We start from the raw sequence: 22028 nt of genomic DNA, 5'->3' as shown, positions 1-22028 counted from the left end.
CTTTATCGTAGACTTGAACTGGATAAGTTGACACCCACTGAAATCTCTCTGCAAATGGCCGACAAATCAACTGCTTTCCCTATTGGCATTTGCGAGGATGTGCCTGTTGTGGCCGCTAATGCCACTATCTTAACAGAGTTTGTTATCTTGGATATTCCCGAGGACGATGCCATGGCGGTCATCCTCGGAAGACCCTTTTTAAACACCGCAGGGGCTGTTATAGATTGCAACAAAGGCAATGTCACTTTCCATGTCAACGGTAATGAGCATATGGTGCACTTTCCGAAGAAACAATATCAAGTACATTGCATCAATTCTATCGAAAAACTTCATCGATTCTTATTGGGAGCTTTGAATGCCCTATTCCTCGTGTCAAGATGAAGTATGATTTGCTCGTTGGGGTGATATGCATCCCCATTGAAGTAACCCAGTGACTATTCAAAATTTCTCCGTCTTCTTTTGCGATTCGAAAAGGTTAGTCAAAGAGGCTTGATCAACCTCACTGACGGATTTTCTTTCGATGACCATGAGATGGATGAATCGAGGAGTCACGAACCTTTGTTTCAAGCTTTCACATTCGATTGCTTAGAAGAAAAATGATAGATTTAGTTTAGTTTTCCCTGTTTTCTATTTTAGCGTCCGGTAGAAAAGTACCGTGAAAATAAAAGTTATTCGAACGTCCTGAAAATCTAGTATGATTTTTTCTGGAATTTTTGAAAAACTCTGAGACAAAGAGCTTGTGTGGGCCCCACACTAGTGGGCCACAAGCCCTAGGGGCGCGGGCACCCCCCTGGCCACACCACCCAGGCTTGTGGGGCCCACATGCACCCCCTCCACTCACTCTTGCTCTCATATGGTTCTCCTACCTCCAGAAAAAATCGTTTCGCAGCTCAAACCCATGTTCTTGCTCCTCTTGCTGGGATTTTCGATCTCTTTGCTCAAATCACCATTCTTCGAACTGTTTTGGGGAAATTACTCCTTGGTAAGTAACTCCTCCATTGGTCCAATTAGTTTTTGCTCTAGTGCCTTATACTCTGCGTATTTTTGCTGCCTTGGTGACCATGTTCTTGAGCTTTGCATGCTAATTTTAGTTTGTCCCAAGTAGTTTTGATGCGTAATATGGCCTCTAGGCACTTGTTGGAGTAGTTGCTACTAGTTTAGTCGGGCCTTGTTCACTTTTCCTTTGGGTCACTGAAAATTTCAGAAAAGGAAGATGTTCAGGAGAAACTTTCATGGTGGTTCCTCAAGCAAGAGAGGCCCCCGTCTTGCGATTCGGGAGCCTGATCTTTACCAACCAAGGGACGCGCAGGTACAACCATGTGAATGGCCTTCTGATGAATTTATGATTGAAGCAGGTTTCAAAGATGAGTTTGATGCACTTGTTCACAACGCCGGACTCGAAGAATTCATCTCCAATAAATGTGAACAGTATGTTGCTCCCACTGCCTCTTTTGTTCGTAGATTCAAATTTTCAGCTGGCCGTGGGACATCAGTACTGTTTGATCTATATGATAAGTCGTATACCATGGATTTAGAGGATTTCAATAGAATTTGCAAAATACCTATTTGGGGTAGCCTCAATGATCCTCCTAAATCTTCGGTTAGAGATTTTTGCTCTGGTATTACTGTTGGAGATACTAGAGATATTACGCAAGCTACCATGGGGAGTATTCATTTTCCTGCCTTGCATTACTTTGCCCTCTTCATAGGCAGATGCATTAATGGCAAGATTGAGCATTGTCACCTCTACGCACCCGACCTTAGTATCCTTAAGAGTGCAATGATGGGTGACAAAAGCTTCAACATGGGAGCTATAATAGCAAGGAGGCTGAATAAGAATGCTATTGAAGGGGATTTCTTTGGTGGGATCTATGCCACTCGCATAGCAAATTTTCTTGGAGTACCCATCCGCGAAGGAGATCCCCCGCTCCATACAACTTTCCTTGACCGCGTTGCTTTGACACGCTACCAGTTCATTGAGAGGGATGACGAATCCCTCCTATACCGTTTAATATTTAACCGGCAGGGTGTTTTCCATATTACCCTTCCTGCTCCTGCCTTCTTTGACTTTCAGGTAAAAAACAGATATATTACATAACCAGAGAAGAGGCAGAGGAGTATGAGAGGGAGGCTAAGGCTGCTCGTCTCCGTGAGGCAGCTATTCAGGTAGTGGCTGCAGCACTCCCGTAAAACCCCCATTATGATTTTGGGTTTCGCCAGGACCATCCTTGGGAGTAGACCAACTTAGGCCCAAAGCCTAAGCTTGGGGGAGTACGTGTTCTCACCGACTTTACATTCTTGCTTATGCTTTCACTTTGTTAGCCGGTGTTCACACTTTGCCACTGTATCATCCATGCTAGTTTATTTTCTTTTTCTTGTTTTCTTTTCGTGTGTCTGTCTTGTTTGAGAAAACCCAAAAAGATTTTCCTTTTTCTTCTTTTTCTTGTTGGGAGCTTTCCCGTGTAGATAGTTTTCTTTTTCTTTGGGTCAAGGTAGAAGATGCTAGTTACAATGTTTAGTGGCTCTTGCATGCATACCCGTTTAGCTTTCAAAGAGCCATATTACTTTGTCTTCTCCTTTGTGTTTGCGTGTAGATTCCAGCGTAGTCCAATGCACGAGCAGGCTTATTATTGTTCACATCGTTCGGTCGTGCAAGTGAAAGGCAATAATGACGATATATGATGAAGTGAGTGAGCCTGGAAAAGCTGGTACGAACTCAATCTATTTTGTTTTTATGACTAGCTCATCATGCCTGATTCAGCTTTGTTGTGAGAGAAACATGTTTGCAATGACAACTTAGAGATCATAGTTGCTTATGCCATGCTTACTTAGCTAGGAGCTTATAATGGTCTGTCTTGGTTGCCAACATGAATGTCGAGATGACTATGATGTAGTATGATAGGATGGTATCCTCCTTTGAATGATTCAACTGGCTTGACTTGGCGCATGTTCACGCATGTAGTCGAAACAAAATCAACATAGACTCTATGATGTTCATGTTCATGGTGATTTATGTCCTACTCATGCTTGCACTCAATGTTAGTTAATCTCAATGCATTTTGATGACTGTTGTCGCTCTCTAGTTGGTCGCTTCCCAGTCTTTTGCTAGCCTTCACTTGTACTAAGCGGGAATACTGCTTGTACATCGACCTCCATAAACCCAAAGTTGTTCCATATGAGTCCACCATACCTACCTATGTGCAGTTCTACCTGTCGTTGCAAGTAAATTTGCATGTGCCACTCTCTAAACCTTCAAGAAATATTCTGTTTTGCATGCCCGAACCGCTGATGTGGTGACAGGGGGCTATTGGTATCTTCCATGCTAGACGTGTTATCCTCGATATGTGTTTATTCACTATCATTCACGAGAAAGGGGTCGGTAATTGGAACTCCCAGTTCCATACTCAAATCGAAAAGATAATTGCAAACAAAACTCCCCCAGGATTGATGTTGGTATGGACGGTACCCGAGGATTCGGCTAGCCGTGGAGTGTGATTGATTGGTGGTGGGGGAGTCAAAACTTTACTTTTCTGTTTGGGAACCGCCTATAGCATGTGTAGCGTGGAAGATGTTGAGAACTCTTAGTCATTGCGTTGACAATGAAAGCATGCCACCCAAAATTATTATCTCTGTTTTCAAAGCTTGAGCTCTGGCACCTCTACAAATCAATGCTTCCCTCTGCAAAGGGCCTGTCTATTTATGTTCCAGTTGAGTCATCCTCCTCTTACAAAAGCACCAATTAGAGAGCACCTCTGTCATTTTTATGCTTTGCTTTTAACTGCGTTGAGTATGACTGTGACTGGATCTTCATTGCCTTGAATTACAAAGTTTAGTTAGTCGTTGGTCTTTGAAGGTGCTCTGCATTTATGTTTTGCGGTCTCAGAAAGAGCTAGCGAGATACCATCTATACGTACTACTTCATGTTGTTTTGATTGAAGTGTTGACATTTGAGGCTTATTATTATTTGCTCGCTAGCTGATTATGCCATTGATATGAGTTTACCGTGAGACCTAGATGTCATTTGCTTATGTGGTTTGCTTGTGATCTTGCTGAAATTCTGGTTATAAGTTAGACATAGTTGCATCAACAAGATCAAACAGAGTTCGTCAAAGTTTTTCTTTTCTCTCTTTCAGTTTGTCAACTGAATTGCTTGAGGACAAGCAACGCTTTAAGCTTGGGGGAGTTGATACGTCTCCATCGTATCTACTTTTCCAAACTCTTTTGCCCTTGTTTTGGACTCTAATTTGCATGATTTGAATGGAACTAACCCGGACTGACGCTGTTTTCAGTAGAATTGCCATGGTGTTGTTTTTGTGCAGAAATAAAAGTTCTCGGAATGTCCTAAAAATTCATGGAGATTTTTTCTGGAATAAAAGAAAAATACCTGCGCAAAGATCCACCGGAGGAGGTGGACCAGTGGGCCACAAGCCCATAGGCCGCGGCCACCGCCCCTAGGCCGCGCCATGAGTGCTTGTGGGGCCCACGTGGCACCACCGCCCCCAAACTCAGCTCTATTTATTCCGTCTCGCCACCTCCTGTTCTTCATCTGGAGGGCAGATCTGGAGTCCGTTCTAGGCTCCGGAGAGGGGAAATCGTCGCCATCGTCATCATCAACCTTCCTCCATTGACAGTTCCATGATGCTATTCACCGTTTGTGAGTAATCTCATCGTAGGCTTGATGGACGGTGATGAGTTGGATGAGATCTATCATGTAATCGAGTTAATTTTGACGGGGATTGATCCCTAGTATCCACTATGTTCTAGATTGATGTTGCTACTACTTTGCTATGCTTAATGCTTGTCACTAGGGCCTGAGTGCCATGATTTCAGATCTGAACCTATTATGTTGTCGCCAATATATGTGTGTTTTAGATCCTATCTTGCAAGTTGTAGTCACCTACTATGTGTTATGACCCGGCAACCCCGGAGTGACAATAGCCGGAACCACTCCCGGAGATGACCATAGTATGAGGAGTTCATGTATTCACCAAGTGTTAATGCGTTGGTCCGGTTCTTTATTAAAAGGAGAACCTTAATATCCCATAGTTTCCATTAGGACCCCGCTGCCACGGGAGGGATGGACAATAGATGTCATGCAAGTTCTTTTCCCTAAGCACATATGACTACATACGGAATACATGCCTACATTAGATTGACGAACGAGAGCTAGTTACATATCTCTCCGTGTTATAGCTGTTACATGATGAATCACATCCGTTATACTCATCCATCACCGATCCACTGCCTACGAGTCTTTTACTACTGGTCCTTTCTATGTTACTTTGTCTAGGCTTGTCCCTTATAACAAAATGGATTGGGCACTTTGCTACTACTGTCGCTACTGCTGTTACTCTGCTGCTACTGCTACTGCTGTTCCTTGCTACTTCTCTGTTACTTGTCGCAAGATCCTTTTAAGTCACCGTTGTCGGGGAAGAGTAGTTCCCCGTCCACGTGCAACACTGGCGCCATTGATACAACAGTTAGGAATAGTCTGCCGTCAACAGATCGTTTCTGGCACCGTTGCTATCATACCACTTTGCTACTGATACTTTGCTTGTAGACACTAATCTTTCAGGTGTGGTTGAATCTTACAAACTCAGCTGCTAATACTTGAGAATATTCTTTCGCTTCCCCTTTGGCGAACCAACAAATTTGGGTTGAATACTCTACCCTCGAAAACTGTTGCGATCCCCTATACTTGTGGGTTATCACGCATCTAAACGTTTTTCAAGTGAGATAATCATAACATTACATAACTGAAGAATGACAAGTAGGGCATACACTTGCCATATGACGACGGTATAACATAAAGCTTACAGTCACACAATTATTCAGAGCATAGTTTAGTCCCACTACGGACAACATGAAACAAGTAAAACTATGACATCCCGCATGCTGGCCCACGATCACGACCACGGCCTCAGTCCTCCGGATAGTTCACTTACAGTCGGTCAGAGTCCTCATCGTACTCCCACTTCAGCTGGTTGCCATCAGGATCTCCTGCGTCGGGCGTACCTGTACCTGTTGGGGTTTGTAGTAATCTGTGAGCCACACGGACTCAACAATCGAATGACCTTGGTATCGAATCTAGTCAAGTTATTAGGTGAGGGAGGTTTAGTGTATGGTTTGCAGCAACCTAAGCTTATATGGTGGCCAACTTACGATGATCAGAGTAATTTATATGGTGGTCTACGCGAGCGATCAAAGACTAGATGATCACTAAGTGATCCTGAACACCTACTTACGTCAAACATAACCCCACCATGTTCCCGATCGAAGAGAGGTCTCTGAAGGAGACAGTCACGGTTACGCACACAGTTGGCAGTTTTATTAGAGTTACCTTAAGTTGTCTAGAACCAGATGTTAACAAATTTTCCATGTTTGCCACATAACCGCGGTCATGGCTTTTCGAAAGATTAAATCTTTCAGGGGTGCTCCAACTAGTCCATCACAAACTGCAAAGTAATCCTCTATCACGAAACTCGTGATCTCGTCGGATTCCTTAGAGGAAAACCTCAACTTTGAGGAGACCCAAAGTTTCACCGGGATTCCTATACGCAAGATATATCGCTAAGGTAAGACAAATCTAGCAGGACCTCCCGTCGTGTCGACGACCCCGATAAGAGCTGCGTATCTCAGTCTGAGTACACGATGGATGAGCACTACGTACGGTGGCCGGATAGACATCCCCCGAGTTGCCCCGGGTGGCCCCTCAAGTGGCTCTAGCTTTGGACCAACGCTCATGAGGAGCACTGGCCCGGGTTTTTGATTAAATCCTCGGGGTAGCTACTCCCTATGCAAATTATTATTAGCTGATTAGCAGATTAAAACCAATGTTGGGTCCTGCCGGACAAGCCTTAACACTACACGATTTATCAAGGGGGTCCCCATAACAACCCCGAACGTGTTAGGAGCGATCAGTTATGAAATCAAACACCGGTAACCGAAACTAAGGCGGCAACAATGGAACAAATCACCCGACAAAAGGCTAGGCCTTCCATCATTTACCAAGTATATAGGTGCATTAATTAAACAGCAGATTAACATAATGATATCAAAATACTCATGTTATCACATGAGACAGCTGGCAACTGCAACTAGCAAAGCTATCCATTAGAGGTTCAACAAGCCTACTTAGCCAAACAACATTTGCTAGGAGAGGATGGTGTTTTGGGTTTCATGGCAATGACATGTGGCATTTATATCAAGTGGTAGGCAGCAAGCATGTATCGAAGGAAATCTGATTCTAAGCATAACAAAGGTAGATATGGTATCAAGGTCACGACCATCTTGCCTGTGATGTCTTCAGCTTGGAACTGCTCTTGATCTTCCTGCACGTACTCTCCAGAATCCATGTACTCGCTCTCCGATCCCGATGCTACCCAAGATAAAATAACAGCCAATGAACACCAACACAACATTATGCAACAAGCAACATGATGCATGAGTGAAGAAGGAATCATGCATCACTATTGTAGTCACTTTCATATGCATTAGTTAAGTTAATAGAATTCTAGAAAGAACCTCATATTAAGTTATATTGACATGCATGATGATGGCATGAACATGTGCATCATGAGAAAACGATGCAAAAGCATATAAAGAACGTAGAGAACGGAGCTACGGATCAACCAGAAACTACGAAACAAGATATGGAGACCTACGGTTCAAATCAGCCACAAACACACTCCAATGGCACTTCCCTGGTGTTACCAGGTTGCCACATGATCAAACAACCAAATATATGTGGGGTGGTGCATGGAAACTCACCACACCATTAACAATGCCCACACAAGCTTCAAATCAACAAAAACATACAATCTGTTTTTAACAGCATCATAGCAGTTTGTCCTCAATATTTAAAGTGGCTACAACCATCCAAATGAGCCAAACAAGATATGAGGCAAAAGCCATCCAAAAGCTCTACAACCCTGAACAAGAAGTTAATACAAAGGAATAACACACGAGCAGATCTACAGGCACTAACTTGGACAAAATATCACTGATTGTGGGACTTAGTGAAAATCACAGATTTTCACCAGCTGCTTATGCTCTGAAGCATTTTAGCAGCCTCCAAAATGATATCTACATGAAGTGTATAAGCATGAAATTTGCCAGGGAGCTAGACAAACACAAAAGCTCTCAAACTTCAGTTTGTTGCATGGGCTGATTCCCAACACATGAGCTATTGCAACCAAGACAACAGGGGAAGAAAATAACAGGTGATTCTCAGACTTAGTGAAAATCACAGATTTTCACAAAGCTATCAGTTTCAGCCAAGTGTCAACTTTGACAAGGCACCATAGGAGCATACAAATTCCTATGAACAAAACAAAGACCCCATGCTATAGAGGGGTTCACCCACTACCACTACATCAAGGATTCATTCTCATAGGGTCAAGGCACCACCTAATACAAAGCACTAAACATGGCATCATGACAGAAAATGACAGTTTTATGAAGTTGCTCTGAAGTGAAATATGATTGCACCAATGGATAGGAAGTATTACGGTGGGTGAACGAATTACTGTCGAGCAATTGATAGAATCGCGCAAAGTCATGATGATATCTAAGGCAATGATCATACATATAGGCATCACGTCCGAGACAAGTAGACCAATACTTTCTGCATCTACTACTATTACTCCACTCATCAACCTCTATCCAACATGCATCTAGTGTATTGAGTTCATAACAAACAGAGTAACGCCTTAAGCAAGATGACATGATGTAGAGGGATAGATTCATGCAATATGATATAAACCCCATCTTTTTACCCTTGATGGCAACAACACGATGCGTGCCTCGCTACCCCTTCTGTCACTAGGTGAGGACATCGCACGGTATGAACCCAAAACCAAGCACTTCTCTGATTGCAAGAATTATAGATCAAGTTGGCCAAACGAAACCCACAACTCGTAGAGAATTACAAGGATACGAAATCATGCATATAAGAGATCAGAAGAGACTCAAATAATATTCGTAGATAATCTGATCATAAATCCACAATTCATCGGATCTCGACAAGCACATCGCAAAAGAAGATTACATAGGATAGATCTCCATGAAGATCATGGAGAACTTTGTATTGAAGATCCAAGAGAGAGAAGAAACTCACGCAATATCGGAGAGGCAATGGTGTTGATGAAGAAGCCGTCCGTGTTCGAATCCCCCTCCGGCAGGGCACCAGAACGGTCCCCAGATGGATCTTGCGGAGACAGAAGCTTGCGCCGGCGGAAAAGTATTTTCGTGGCTCTCTCTGGTGTTTTTGGTTTTTTAGAGAATTTATAGGCGAAAGAGGTAGGGCAAAGGAGCCACGGGGGGCCCACAAGCCTGCCACGCGCCTCCCAGGCCGCGGGTAGGGGGCTTGTGACCTCCCCCAAGGTTCTTTGCCTTGGTTCTCAAGTTCCATGCGTATCTTCTATTATGGAAAAAAATCATCCCGCAGGTTTTATTCCGTTTGGACTCCATTTAATATTCTTCTCTGAAAAAGGTCAAAAACACGGAAAAAACAGAAACTGGCACTTGGCACTGAGTTAATAGGTTATTCGAAAAGATATAAAATAGCATATTCATGCATACAGAACATCCAAAGTTGACAAGATAATAGCATGGAACCATCACAAATTATAGATACGTTGGAGACGTATCACGCCACACCGTTTCCCTCTCATCCCTACACATCCCATCTACACAGCCCATCAAACCCATCTAGCCACTTCCTCCGTTCGTGGTCATCGGATCGCGATCGGACGGACGAGGTCCACCCCACCATAGCCCAACCCTATTTAAGACCACCCCATGGAGAGGCCTCTCTCACTTCACTAGGGTTTCCCCTAGTCATTTTTGCGGCCACCCCCCCTCAAAATACCAACCTCCTAGCCCCATCTCCTCTCTCACCTGAAATCTCATCCCATGTCAAATCTGGACCATTGGATTTCCATCCAGAGGCCCAGATTCGCTCCGATCCGACACGTCCGGCGACCACAGAGCCAACAGAGCGATTTTTATATGAAACTTGATTAGTTTTTCGCGTAGATTATTATTTTGCAACTTGCATGCATGTTTGAAGTGATTTGACTTGCCATATGCCTAGAAACGCGTGCTGTCCTAAAATATTGCTCAAACCCTGTAGCTGAAATGTTCACATTTTTAGGGACCTTTTTCCATGTATTTTGGAGTAGTTGTTTGCATTTTTGCATGTAGGATTCCGTCGCTAGTTTGCTATATCATGTTTAGGACATATTCTCGCATATTTGTGTGACATTATTTTTGTTTTGCAACCCCACATGTTATATATGTTTCCAGGGTAGAAAAATCCATAGAATTTAACTATGCATTTAGTTTTAGCTTTTGAGCAAGTTAGTTCACGTGATATTTTGCCATGTTGCCCTTTTGCTTATTTTGTGGGATTTAATCCGTGCATGATATGAAGGAGTTGTCAACTAGAGATATGCCCTTGGATGTGTAGACTAGCCTCTGGTAATTTTGGTTGCAATAGAAATCCATGTTTTGGTGTGGTTTTCTTGCTCTCAACATGCTAGAAAATAGTGTTGATTTGGAGATGCTGAAATATTTCTAAGTCTGAAATCTGTTATATTTTGTCTCTATCTTTGCATGAGTTTATCTGGTGATCTGTAGCCCTTTTTAGGTTGGTGCAATGGAGTTAGTTGTAGACCTTAAGATTCTCTAGTATTCTGTGAATTTTCATGCCATTTGGAGTCATGTAGCTTACAGTTTTGTTGCTGTCAATATGCCTTCAGGTCGAAAACTGCACTGTCATAAACTGATATTTTCACTAAGTCTGAAATTGTGTGTGAGATGCCCTTTTGTGAGTTCTTTTCCTAGTGTTCCATGCTTCCATGCTAGGTTTAATTAGTTGTGTGTTGTAGTGAGTCTTGCCCTCTATCGTCCCATGCCTTGGTTGTGTATTTTGGATTTGTGTAGCTAGCTGTTCGAGGGTGAATAAAATGCTATGTGGCTGATTTTGGCAGATTGTAGTGATTTCTTGTTTAGCTCGTAGTTGTTGAACCGTTGCTCCGTTTTGATCATGTCCTACATGAAACTTGCTTAGAATCTCGTGTAGTTTCATATTATCTTGCTGGTTGTATGTTTTGAAGTGCTCGTGACTGTCGTTGCACACATTTTGCATTCATGCCGTCATATCTTGCGGTGTTCGTATCTTTTGAACCGTAACTCCGTTGGAGATGTTCTCTATGTGTAAATTGATTGGAACGGCATGTAGAATCACGTGAACCTATTTATTTTTCTGTTCAACAAATATTAAAACATGTTAGTTCAGATCTGGACAGAATTTTAAATTAACGCATGAGGTCATCTTGGAGATGCTATATGTCGTTTCCGACCTCATTTAAAATGCCTAGATAGGTAGTTTAATTACGCTTCACCTCTTGCCATGTTTAACAACATTTAATATTGTTGTGTACCTAGTCGAGATAGAACTAAATAATCCGTATGTGGAGTTTCTTTAATATGCAACTCGTTGCATATTGAACTTCATTTAATGTGTAGTGTTTGATTGTTGTGAATTGACATGCCATGTCTTGCTTATATTCAACCGTTCATGCATCGTATGTGTTGTGCATCGTGTGGTGTATATCATGTGTTGATTCTTGTTTCCGTTTTCCTTCGTATCGATAGAGTTCCGCAAGCGTGTCGGAATGTGAGGACCCGTTCGACTGCATCGGTTCGTCTGCTTCACGGAGTCGTTCTTCTTCCAAGCGGGATCTCAGGCAAGATGATCATTTCCCCAGATACCATTACTATCATTGCATGCTAGTTGTACCATTTCTATCGTTATGTCTCGTTGCCTACCACCTGTTAAATATCAGCCGGTCAACATTGTCATGAAAACATTCAACCTGTTCACCACCTAGCAAATCACTGATTGGCTATGTTACCACTTGCTTTACCATGTGTTAGTGTTGCTAGTTGCAGGTGCAGTTGTTTGCATGTGATAACATGGGTTCCTTGTTATATCACCCTATTAAATGCTATTTATTTAATGCACCTACATACTTGGTAAAAGGTGGAAGGCTTGGCCTTTCTGTTGGAATTATGCCCTAGAGGCAATAATAAATGTATAGTTATTATTATAATTCCTGTATCAACATAATAGTTTATTATCCATGCTATAATTGTATTGAATGAAGACTCATTTACATGTGTGGATACATAGACAAAACACCGTCCCTAGCATGCCTCTAGTTGGCTAGCCAGTTGATCGATGATAGTCAGTGTCTTCTGATTATGAACAAGGTGTTGTTGCTTGATAACTGGATCACGTCATTGGGAGAATCACGTGATGGACTAGACCCAAACTAATAGACGTAGCATGTTGATCGTGTCATTTTGTTGCTACTGTTTTCTGCGTGTCAAGTATTTATTCCTATGACCATGAGATCATATAACTCACTGACACCGGAGGAATGCTTTGTGTGTATCAAACGTCACAACGTAACTGGGTGACTATAAAGATGCTCTACAGGTATCTCCGAAGGTGTTAGTTGAGTTAGTATGGATCAAGACTGGGATTTGTCACTCCGTGTGACGGAGAGGTATCTCGGGGCCCACTCGGTAATACAACATCACACACAAGCCTTGCAAGCAATGTAACTTAGTGTAAGTTGCGGGATCTTGTATTACGGAATGAGTAAAGAGACTTGCCGGTAAACGAGATTGAAATAGGTATCTGGATACTGACGATCGAATCTCGGGCAAGTAACATACCGAAGGACAAAGGGAATGACATACGGGATTATACGAATCCTTGGCACTGAGGTTCAAACGATAAGATCTTCGTAGAATATGTAGGATCCAATATGGGCATCCAGGTCCCGCTATTCGATATTGACCGAGGAGTCTCTCGGGTCATGTCTACATAGTTCTCGAACCCGCAGGGTCTGCACACTTAAGGTTCGACGTTGTTTTATGCGTATTTGAGTTATATGGTTGGTTACCGAATGTTGTTCGGAGTCCCGGATGAGATCACGGACGCCACGAGGGTTTCCGGAATGGTCCGGAAACGAAGATTGATATATAGGATGACCTCATTTGATTACCGGAAGGTTTTCGGAGTTACCGGGAATGTACCGAAAATGACGAATGGGTTCCGGGAGTTCACCGGGGGGGGGGGGGGGCAACCCACCCCGGGGAAGCCCATAGGATTTGGGGAGACACACCAGCCCTTAGTGGGCTGGTGGGACAGCCCAAAGGGGGCCTATGCGCCAAGAGAAAGAAATCAAAGGAAAAGAAAAAAAAAGGAGGGAAGAAGTGGGAAGGGAGGGGGACTCCTCCCACCAAACCAAGTCCAACTCGGTTTGGGGGGGAGTCCTCCCCCCCTTGGCTCGGCCGACCCCTTGGGAGTCCCTTGGACCCCAAGGCAAGGTCCCCCTCCCTCCTCCTATATATATGGGGCTTTTAGGGCAGATTTGCGACGACTTTCTCACGGCTGCCTGACCACATACCTCCATAGTTTTTCCTCTAGATCGCGTTTCTGCGGAGCTCGAGAGGAGCCCTGCTGAGACGAGGTCATCACCAACCCCCGGAGCGCCGTCACGCTGCCGGAGAACTCTTCTACCTCTCCGTCTCTCTTGCTGGATCAAGAAGGCCGAGATCATCGTCGAGCTGTACGTGTGCTGAACGCGGAGGTGCCGTCCGTTCGGTACTAGATCGTGGGACTGATCGCGGGATTGTTCGCGGGGCGGATCGAGGGACGTGAGGACGTTCCACTACATCAACCGCGTTCTCTAACGCTTCTGCTGTACGATCTACAAGGGTACGTAGATCACCCATCCCCTCTCGTAGATGGACATCACCATGATAGGTCTTCGTGCGCGTAGGAAATTGTTTGTTTCCCTTGCGACGTTCCCCAACAGTGGCATCATGAGCTAGGTTCATGCGTAGATGTCTTCTCGAGTAGAACACAAAAGGTTCTGTGGGCGGTGATGTGCGTTTTACTGCCCTCCTTAGTCTTTTCTTGATTCCGCGGTATTGTTGGATTGAAGCGGCTTGGACCGACATTACTCGTACGCTTACGAGAGACTGGTTTCATCGTTACGAGTACCCCCCTTGCTCAAAGATGACTGGCAAGTGACGGTTTCTCCAACTTTAGTTGAATCGGATTTGACCGAGGAGGTCCTTGGATGAGGTTAAATAGCAACTCATAGATCTCCGTTGTGGTGTTTGCGTAAGTAAGATGCGATCCTACTAGATACCCTTGGTCACCACGTAAAACATGCAACAACAAAATTAGAGGACGTCTAACTTGTTTTTGCAGGGTATGATTGTGATGTGATATGGCCAATGATGTGATGTGATATATTGGATGTATGAGATGATCATGTTGTAATAGAAATATCGACTTGCACGTCGATGGTACGGCAACCGGCAGGAGCCATAGGGTTGTCTTTATACTAACTTATGTGCTTGCAGATGCGTTTACTATTTTGCTAGGATGTAGCTTTAGTAGTAATAGCATAAGTAGCACAACAACCCCGATGGCAACACGTTGATGGATGATCATGGTGTGGCACCGGTGACAAGAAGATCGTGCCGGTGCTTTGGTGATGGAGATCAAGAAGCATGTGATGATGGCCATATCATGTCACTTATGAATTGCATGTGATGTTAATCCTTTTATGCACCTTATTTTGCTTAGAACGACGGTAGCATTATGAGGTGATCTCTCACTAAAATTTCAAGACGAAATTGTGTTCTCCCCGACTGTGCACCGTTGCTACAGTTCGTCGTTTCGAGACACCACGTGATGATCGGGTGTGATAGACTCAACGTTCACATACAACGGGTGCAAAACAGTTGCGCACGTGGAACACTCGGGTTAAGCTTGACGAGCCTAGCATGTGCAGACATGGCCTCGGAACACATGAGACCGAAAGGTCGATCATGAATCATATAGTTGATATGATTAGCATAGGGATGCTTACCACTGAAACTACTCTCGACTCACGTGATGATCGGACTTGGGATAGTGTAAGTGGATCATGAACCACTCAAATGACTAGAGAGATGTACTTTTTGAGTGGGAGTTTAGCAAATAATTTGATTAAGTTGAACTCTAATTATCTTGAACATAGTCTAAGTCCACTTTGAATATATTTGTGTTGTAGATCATGGCTCACGCAAGTGTCATCCTGAATTTTAATACGTTCCTAGAGAAAGCTAAGTTGAAAGTTGATGGAAGCAACTTTGTAGACTGGGCTCGTAATCTTAAGCTAATCTTACAAGATGGAAAGAAGGATTATGTCCTTAATGCTGCGCTAGGAGATGAACCACCCGCTACGGCTGATCAGGATGTTAAGAACGCTTGGTTAGCGCGTAAGGAGGACTACTCAATAGTTCAATGTGCAGTCTTGTATGGCTTAGAACCGGGACTTCAACGTCGCTTTGAGCGTCATGGAGCATTTGAGATGTTCCAGGAGTTGAAGTTTATCTTTCAGAAGAACGCCCGGATCGAGAGGTATGAGACCTCCGATAAATTCTATGCTTGCAAGATGGAGGAAAACTCGTCTGTTAGTGAACATGTGCTCAAAATGTCTGGGTACTCAAACCGTCTAGCTGAACTGGGGATTGAACTCCCGCAAGAAGCTATCACTGAGAGAATCCTTCAATCACTGCCGCCAAGCTATAAAGGCTTTGTGTTGAACTACAACATGCAAGGGATGAACAAGTCTCCCGGCGAGTTGTTTGCGATGCTGAAAGTCGCAGAGTCTGAACTCCGTAAAGAGCATCAAGTGTTGATGGTGAGCAAGACCACTAGTTTCAAGAGAAACGGCAAAGGCAAGAAGGGCAATTCGAAGAAGAGCGGCAAGCCTATTGCCAATCCGCCGAAGAAACCCAAGGCTGGACCTAAGCCTGAAACAGAGTGCTTCTATTGCAAGGGTATGGGTCAGTGGAAGCGCAATTGCCCCAAGTATCTGGCAGATAAGAAGGCGGGCAAAGAAAAATCAGGTATATTTGATATACATGTTATTGATGTGTACTTAACCGGCTCTCGTAGTAGTGCCTGGGTATTCGATACCGGTTCTGTTGCTCACATTTGCAACTCGAAGCAGGAACTGCGGAATAGACGAAGGCTGGCGAAAGACGAAGTGACGATGCGCGTAGGAAACGGTTCCAAGGTTGATGCAATCGCCGTCGGCACAGTGTCACTTCAACTACCATCGGGATTAGTGATGAACTTAAATCATTGTTATTTAGTGCCTGCGTTGAGCATGAACATTATATCTCGATCTTGTTTATTGCGAGACGGTTACTCTTTTAAGTCTGAGAATAATGGTTGTTCTATTTCTATGAGTAACATCTTTTATGGTCATGCACCGAATGTGAGAAGATTGTTCATATTGAATCTCGATAGCGATACGCATATACATAACATTGAGACCAAAAGAGTTAGAGTAAACAATGATAGCGCCATATTTTTGTGGCACTGCCGCTTGGGTCATATTGGTGTAAAGCGCATGAAGAAACTCCATGCTGATGGACTTTTGGAGTCACTTGACTTTGATTCACTTGACACGTGCGAACCATGCCTCATGGGCAAGATGACTAAGACTCTGTTCTCCGGAACAATGGAGCGTGCAAGTGACTTGTTGGAAATCATACATACCGATGTGTGTGGTCCGATGAGCGTGGAGGCACGCGGCGGATATCGTTATTTTCTCACCTTCACTGACGATTTAAGTAGATATGGTTATGTCTACTTGATGAAGCACAAGTCTGAAACATTTGAAAAGTTCAAGCAATTTCAGAGTGAAGTGGAAAATCATCGTAACAAAAAGATCAAGTTCCTACGGTCTGATCGTGGGGGTGAGTATCTGAGTTTCGAGTTTGGTACTCACTTAAGACAATGTGGAATTGTTTCGCAGTTAACACCGCCTGGAACACCACAGCGTAATGGTGTGTCCGAACGTCGTAATCGTACTTTGTTAGAGATGGTGCGATCTATGATGTCTCTTACTGATTTGCCGTTATCATTTTGGGGTTATGCATTAGAAACAGCTGCATTCACTTTAAATAGGGCACCATCAAAATCCGTTGAGACGACACCATATGAACTGTGGTATGGCAAAAGACCAAAGTTGTCGTTTCTTAAAGTTTGGGGATGTGATGCTTATGTCAAAAAGCTTCAGCCTGAAAAGCTGGAACCCAAAGCGGAAAAGTGCGTCTTCATAGGTTACCCAAAAGAGACAGTTGGGTACGCCTTCTATCTCAAATCCGAGGGCAAAGTGTTTGTTGTAAGAACGGAACTTTTCTCGAGAAGGAGTTTCTCTCGAGAGAATTGAGTGGGAGGAAGATAGAACTTGACGAGGTTGTCGAACCTCTCATCCCTCTGGATGGTGGCGCAGGGCAAGGGGAAACCTCTGTCGTTGCAACGCCGGTTGAGGAGGAAGTTAATGATGATGATCATGAAACTCCAGTTCAAGTTTCTGTTGAACCACGCAGGTCGACGAGATCACGCGCTGCTCCAGAGTGGTATGGTAATCCCGTCTTATCAATCATGTTGTTAGACAACAATGAACCTGCAAATTATGAAGAAGCAATGGTGGGCCCAGATTCCAACAAATGGCTAGAAGCCATGAAATCCGAGATAGGATCCATGTATGAGAACAAAGTATGGACTTTGGAGATACTACCTGAGGGCCGCAAGGCTATTAAGAACAAATGGATCTTTAAGAAGAAGACGGACGCTTACGGTAATGTGACCGTTTATAAAGCTCGACTTGTGGCAAAGGGTTTTTCACAAGTTCCAGGAATTGACTACGATGAGACTTTCTCTCCCGTAGCCATGCTTAAGTCCGTCAGAATCATGTTAGCAATAGCTGCATTATTCGATTATGAAATCTGGCAGATGGATGTCAAAACGGCGTTCCTTAACGGTTTCCTTAAGGAAGAGTTGTATATGATGCAACCCGAAGGTTTTGTCGATCCTAAAAATGCTGACAAGGTGTGCAAGCTCCAGCGATCCATTTATGGACTGGTGCAAGCATCTTGGAGTTGGAACAAACGTTTTGATGAGGTGATCAAAGCATTTGGGTTTATACAAGTGGTTGGAGAATCTTGTATTTACAAGAAAGTGAGTGGGAGCTCTGTGGCGTTTCTAATATTATATGTGGATGACATATTACTGATTGGAAACAACGTAGAGCTTTTGGAGAGCATAAAAGGTTACTTGAATAAAAGTTTCTCTATGAAGGACCTAGGAGAAGCTGCTTACATTCTAGGCATTAAGATCTATAGGGATAGATCAAAACGCCTGATAGGACTTTCACAAAGCACATACCTTGATAAAGTTTTGAAGAGGTTCAAAATGGAGCAGTCCAAGAAAGGGTTCTTGCCAGTGTTACAAGGTACGAGATTGAGTAAGACTCAGTGCCCAGCAACTGATGAAGATAGAGAGCATATGCGCTCCGTCCCCTATGCTTCAGCCATATGTTCTATCATGTATGCAATGCTGTGCACTAGACCGGATGTTAGCCTGGCTATAAGTATGGCAGGCAGGTTCCAGAGTAATCCAGGAGTGGATCACTGGACAGCGGTCAAGAATATCCTGAAGTACCTGAAAAGGACTAAGGAGATGTTTCTCGTGTATGGAGGTGATGAAGAGCTCGCCGTAAAAGGTTACGTTGATGCAAGCTTTGACACAGATCCGGACGACTCTAAGTCGCAAACCGGATACGTATTTATTCTTAATGGGGGTGCAGTAAGCTGGTGTATTTCCAAGCAAAGCGTCGTAGCAGATTCTACATGTGAAGCGGAGTACATGGCTGCCTCAGAGGCGGCTAAGGAGGGTGTCTGGATGAAGCAGTACATGACGGATCTTGGAGTAGTGCCAAGTGCACTGGATCCAATAACCTTGTTCTGTGACAACACTGGTGCCATTGCCTTAGCAAAGGAACCAAGGTTTCACAAGAAGACCAGACACATCAAACGACGCTTCAACCTCATCCGCGACTACGTCGAGGAGGAGGACGTAAATATATGCAAAGTGCACACAGATCTGAATGTAGCAGACCCGCTGACTAAACCTCTTCCACGGCCAAAACATGATCGACACCAGAACTGTATGGGTGTTAGATTTATTACAATGTAATTCACATGGTGATGTGAGGGCTAGATTATTGACTCTAGTGCAAGTGGGAGACTGTTGGAATTATGCCCTAGAGGCAATAATAAATGTATAGTTATTATTATAGTTCCTGTATCAAGATAATAGTTTATTATCCATGCTATAATTGTATTGAATGAAGACTCATTTACATGTGTGGATACATAGACAAAACACCGTCCCTAGCATGCCTCTAGTTGGCTAGCCAGTTGATCGATGATAGTCAGTGTCTTCTGATTATGAACAAGGTGTTGTTGCTTGATAACTGGATCACGTCATTGGGAGAATCACGTGATGGACTAGACCCAAACTAATAGACGTAGCATGTTGATCGTGTCATTTTGTTGCTACTGTTTTCTGCGTGTCAAGTATTTATTCCTATGACCATGAGATCATATAACTCACTGACACCGGAGGAATGCTTTGTGTGTATCAAACGTCGCAACGTAACTGGGTGACTATAAAGATGCTCTACAGGTATCTCCGAAGGTGTTAGTTGAGTTAGTATGGATCAAGACTGGGATTTGTCACTCCGTGTGACGGAGAGGTATCTCGGGGCCCACTCGGTAATACAACATCACACACAAGCCTTGCAAGCAATGTAACTCAGTGTAAGTTGCGGGATCTTGTATTACGGAACGAGTAAAGAGACTTGCCGGTAAACGAGATTGAAATAGGTATATGGATACTGACGATCGAATCTCGGGCAAGTAACATACCGAAGGACAAAGGGAATGACATACGGGATTATACGAATCCTTGGCACTGAGGTTCAAACGATAAGATCTTCGTAGAATATGTAGGATCCAATATGGGCATCCAGGTCCCGCTATTGCATATTGACCGAGGAGTCTCTCGGGTCATGTCTACATAGTTCTCGAACCCGCAGGGTTTGCACACTTAAGGTTCGACGTTGTTTTATGCGTATTTGAGTTATATGGTTGGTTACCGAATGTTGTTCGGAGTCCCGGATGAGATCACGGACGTCACGAGGGTTTCCGGAATGGTCCGGAAACGAAGATTGATATATAGGATGACCTCATTTGATTACCGGAAGGTTTTCGGAGTTACCGGGAATGTACCGGAAATGACGAATGGGTTCCGGGAGTTCACCGGGGGGGGGGGGCAACCCACCCCGGGGAAGCCCATAGGCTTTGGGGAGACACACCAGCCCTTAGTGGGCTGGTGGGACAGCCCAAAGGGGGCCTATGCGCCAAGAGAAAGAAATCAAAGGAAAAGAAAAAAAAAAGGAGGGAAGAAGTGGGAAGGGAGGGGGACTCCTCCCACCAAACCAAGTCCAACTCGGTTTGGGGGGGAGTCCTCCCCCCCTTGGCTCGGCCGACCCCTTGGGAGTCCCTTGGACCCCAAGGCAAGGTCCCCCTCCCTCCTCCTATATATATGGGGCTTTTAGGGCAGATTTGAGACGACTTTCTCACGGCTGCCCGACCACATACCTCCATAGTTTTTCCTCTAGATCGCGTTTCTGCGGAGCTCGGGCGGAGCCCTGCTGAGACGAGATCATCACCAACCTCCGGAGCGCCGTCACGCTGCCGGAGAACTCTTCTACCTCTCCGTCTCTCTTGCTGGATCAAGAAGGCCGAGATCATCGTCGAGCTGTACGTGTGCTGAACGCGGAGGTGCCGTCCGTTCGGTACTAGATCGTGGGACTGATCGCGGGATTGTTCGCGGGGCGGATCGAGGGACGTGAGGACGTTCCACTACATCAACCGCGTTCTCTAACGCTTCTGCTGTACGATCTACAAGGGTACGTAGATCACTCATCCCCTCTCGTAGATGGACATTACCATGATAGGTCTTCGTGCGCGTAGGAAAATTTTTGTTTCCCTTGCGACGTTCCCCAACACTTTCTAGCCTGGTGTTTTGTTCCACCTTTGCCCCCTTAGTTTTGGCTACCGGTGTTATGTTCCATAATTGAGCGCTCCTAACAAGATCGGGGTTGTTATGGGTACCCCCTTGATAATTCGTTTTAGATTAAAGCTGGTCTGGCAAGGTCCAACATAATAATTTTGTTAATACTGAAAGCATAGGGCATCTTGAACCCGAGGAGTAATTTTACATAATACAGGGAGGGCCAGTGCTGATGGTGCTGGTCCAAAAACAGAGCCACTTGCGGGGCCACCCGGGGCAACTCGGGGGATATCTATCCGGCCACCGTACGTAGTGCTCATCCGTCGTGTCCTGAGAATGAGATACGCGGCTCCTATCGGGATCGTTGACACGCAGGGCGGCCTTGCTGGATTAGTTTTACCTTTGACGAATGTCTTGTGCATCACGATTCCGGTGATGCTTTGGGTAATATCAGAGTTGAGGTTTTCCACTAAGGAGCCCGACGAGATCGCAAGCTTCTTGATCGGGGATTTCTATGTGGCTTGTGGTAAGTTGTGATGGATTAGTTGGAGCACCCCTGCAGGGTTAAATCTTTCAGAAAGCCGTGCCCGCGGTTATGTGGCAACGTGGAAACTTTGTTTAACACTGGTTCTAGATAACTTGAAGTTAACTTAATTAAAATATGCCAACTGAGTGCGTAACCGTGATTGTCTCTTTCGTGAGTTCCTTCTCCGATCGAGGACATGGTGGGGTTACGTTTGATGTAAGTAGGTGTTTAGGATCATTCATTTGATCAACAGTAGTTCACGTCCGTTATGCGTAATTCTTCCCCCTCTTTATTCTTGTACTCGTAAGTTATCCACCTCATATAAATTCTTAGTCGCTTGTTGCAGCCTCACCACTTTACCATACCTCACCTATTAAGGTTTGCTAGTCTTGATACCTTTGGAAATGAGATTGCTGAGTCCCCTGTGGCTCACAGATTACTACAACACTAGTTGCAGGTACATTTAAAGGTTACTTGACGTGAGCG

The sequence above is a fragment of the Hordeum vulgare genome, chromosome 6H (genome assembly GCF_904849725.1).
Source record: "Hordeum vulgare subsp. vulgare chromosome 6H, MorexV3_pseudomolecules_assembly, whole genome shotgun sequence".
Classification (NCBI taxonomy): domain Eukaryota; kingdom Viridiplantae; phylum Streptophyta; class Magnoliopsida; order Poales; family Poaceae; genus Hordeum; species Hordeum vulgare.
This window is presented reverse-complemented; position numbering follows the sequence as displayed.